Genomic DNA, 3,673 nt, shown 5'->3' on the forward strand with positions numbered 1-3,673 from the left:
GCTGGTGGCATGTGCAAACACCAGTGGACTCTGCGGTCTAACCAGCACTTTCCCTGTGAAGGGTCAGAGGGCGCGTTTTAAAGGTGTTTGGGTCGCAGCGTCTGCCACAAGCAGGCCAGGAGCCGACCAGGAGCCGCGATGGGAAGGAGCAGGCGGCTGGGCCCCGCAGCGCTGCGTGTGGAGGAAGGGACAGCAGGTGAGGCCCGGGCGCTGAGCCAGGGCCAGTGGATGGGAGGTGGGGTGGGGTGGTGGGTGGGGAGGAATCAGCTGATGGTACTGGGCACAGAAGTGAGAGGAGCTGATGGGCGGGGATGGGGTCAGTAGAGGTGAGGTGAGGCCACTGTGGGCAGAAGTGCTGGGTGTAACCACCTGGTGGGGGACGTTCGCACAGAAGAGCTGCTGACTGGGTGGAAGGGATGGACTCTAACCACAGGAGGGGAGCCCAGAGGAGAAACAAGCAGGAATGGAGAGGAGGGGGTGGCATTGGAGCTCATTCGTGGTGAGACTGGACCAGAGTCTAGGCCAGAGATCATAGGGGCAGCTGAGAGGTGCTTAGAGCAGAGGAGACCACGGTGCTGGCAATGCCATTCCCCACAGAGCAGCCCTGGGGCCTGGGCTGGGGACGAGCTGGGATGCTTCTAGAGGACTGGATCCAGAAAAGGCTCTACAACTGTCAGCAGCTGCCAGTGGCCAGCCGCTGGAGGGACCCTCCCACAGGAGGTGAGTGCTGGTGTGAGAATAAACAAGTCATCTTTTCTGTCAAAGAACAGTTTAGACAGCTGCTATGTTGGCTGCATGGCTTCCAGCAGAAGTAAGTTTGTGGAGGTTGCAACCCAGGGAAGTTTAAAACAAAAGCCAGCTAATTCCAAGCCTAACAAACCATTTTCTTCCCCACCTGAGGCAAAGCGGGCGGGGAAAGGAAAAAACCCCACGGTTTCCAAGTGGCAGAATGGGAGGCGGTACTTGGGTGCTTGCCGAACTGGGAAGGGCAGAGAAATTTGCAAAACCCCGCCCAGCATCATGTCCATTAAACATCCAGTTGTCAGCGTTGGTATTAACTGGGATGGGACCGGGACAGGAGGCAGGTGTCTCGTGCCTGCTTGTGACGTCACAAACCCGCGCAGGCCAGCTGAGGCGGAACTAAGGCTGACCTTGGGGCACGCAGCACGAGAATGGGCGGTTCTTGAATGAGGATGGACCTCATTCCAAGGGTGGTCCTGGAGGCATAGGACTCCCAGCCAGATTAGCGTGTCCTTTCTTTGAACAGAAAGGGCAATCATAGTTAACAGCATAATTCAAATCCCTGTTACAAAATTAGTCAAGAAAATGCTTTAGGTAATAGTTGGCTTTAAAAATCTCAAAGTTGTTAAGATATAAAGCTTTTCAGTAAAAATCTAAAAGAGAACAAGGGCAGACAAATGGGATCCCTTGAATTGCCTCGCCCCTCCCCATGCCACCGGGAGACAACCTGAGGAAACATCCAAGATGACGATTTACAATCCCAGCCTCCCCCTCAGGCTCCAACTGGCCCTTTGGCCGCCATGCCACCAGAAACCAGCTTTCCTAGGCTGCGAAAGAGTTCAAGCCTCTACTGGAAGACCCACCTAGTGTAGCTGGCCAATTAGATCAATTTCTAGGCCCACAAGTATATACGTGGACCGAATTAATGTCCATTTTAGGAATCCTATTCTCGGGAGAAGAGAGAGCTATGGTTCGAAGGTCAGCTATGGCTGTCTGGGAGCGAGAGCACCCGACTGGCCGTGGGCACTTCCAGCAGAAGTAACATTTCCCAACCGGGAGCCCCAGCGGGACCATAACAACATGGCCCATAGAGGGCACATGAGAGACCTTAGGGAGCTCATCATTAACGGGATTAGGGAAGCAGTTCCCAGTCTCAGAACCTAAATAAACCCTTTAACATTCAACAAGGCAAAGAAGGGTCTTCCGAATTTACCAGGACTAAAAGATCAAATGAGAAAGTGCTCTGGGCCAGACCCTGAGGACCTGTTGGGCCAAGAAATATTATAAGTTACATTTGGTCACCAATAGTTGGCCTGACATCTCAAGAAAGTGGCCTAGGGAAGGGCTGGCCTGGAGCACTTGTATCTCTAAAGAAGAATATAGCAGTTTACACATAATTTTCCAAAGTCTTAGGTAACTTAAAACTTTGGAGTTTGCTGAATTAAATAATAAAAATTATTAAATAGCTAGGTATTTAAAAATGAAATATATGTGTGGTAAAATTTCGCCTAGTTTATAATATTTTATTGGCCTGATTTTTAAAAAAAGAGGATTAATTGGTCTAAACCAAATTTTTAATATTAAAACTGGTTTAAATTTAATTAATGTCTTTTAGAATAATTACAAAAAGTGTGTTGATAAATGTTAATCTAAGAAATGCTGGCTGTTTATTTTTTGGTAAATCATTGAAAAATTAAGGTTTCTAAGAGTGAAGAATTCTAATACATTTAAAAAAAAGAAAGAAAGAAAAGGTCTGTACAAGTTGTAGAAATACTTAATGGAAGGACGGGCATGGTTATGCATTTTGAAGGAAAAAGAAGGTGGTTTCTATAGGTGGTTATTTCTGGAAATTGTAAAAATGTTTTTGAAAGTTGTAAGACTGTCCGTGGAAATTATAACAAGTTTATTATAAAGAAATGTTAAAAAGAAATTGATGTAATGATACAGGCCAGTAGGCCAGGACAGAGCAGGGAAACTGAAATATTAAAACAGCAGTTTGCAACCACCTAGAAAGCTCTGTCTTCCCTAAACCAAGGACACTTAAGAGTCAATGATTTGCATTTTGCCTCCCTAAACAGAGGGTAAATAGCTTATGCCAAAGTTCTCAGGAAGACTGACGGGAGAAATCCAATTAGAGTCATTTGCTGTCCACACCCAAGGACAAATGAAATTAGAAAATGAGCCTTATTTTGGTCAGTTCTTTTCTAGTAAAATAATTATGTTATATTAATCAGGTATTTAATAAAAAGACCATCTTTTAATCATAGGAACTGAAGTTTGCTGGCCTATGTTCTGAAAGGGCAAGGACTACGCCCTCCATCTTGCCCCAGGGTAAGGGCTACGCCCTCCATCTTACCCTGGATCCTCCATTTTTGGGCAGCCATGTGCTCGGCAAGGCTTCTTCCCGGAAGCCCAAGCCTCTGCTAGCCACACCCAGGACTTCTTTAAACTAACCAATGACAATCAAGGGAAGTGCGCACCATAGATATGACCACATCCTGTGTAACAAGACACCGACTTGTGCCTGGCCAATCGGCAGGGCCCACAGTCCTTTCTCCTCCCCTTACTCCAACCCCCTATAAAACCCCTCTTCCCACAGGGCTAGCTCTCTCTCTGCCACTTGCTGCTGAGTCAGTAAGGAGGGTAGGGGAGCCAAGCCTGGGCTTGAATAAAGACTCTTATGCTTTTGCATCGGACATGGCTGGCTCCCTGGTGTGGGTTTCTTGGGGATCCTGAAATCTGGGCATGACATGTTTCCTGTCAAATACACTTCAATATATAATCTTTTGGTAAAATCAAGTTTGACAACCTTCCTAGGGTTTGAATTTTAAGAAAAGTTTTTTTTAGCTGGAGTTGGCTGTAGGTGATTCCAATAAGGCCCTGGGAATTGCTCCAAGATCTCCTTACATGGGAAAACTCAGGGACCCAATTC

The sequence above is a fragment of the Myotis lucifugus genome, unplaced genomic scaffold (genome assembly GCF_000147115.1).
Source record: "Myotis lucifugus unplaced genomic scaffold, Myoluc2.0 scaffold_1563, whole genome shotgun sequence".
Taxonomy (NCBI): domain Eukaryota; kingdom Metazoa; phylum Chordata; class Mammalia; order Chiroptera; family Vespertilionidae; genus Myotis; species Myotis lucifugus.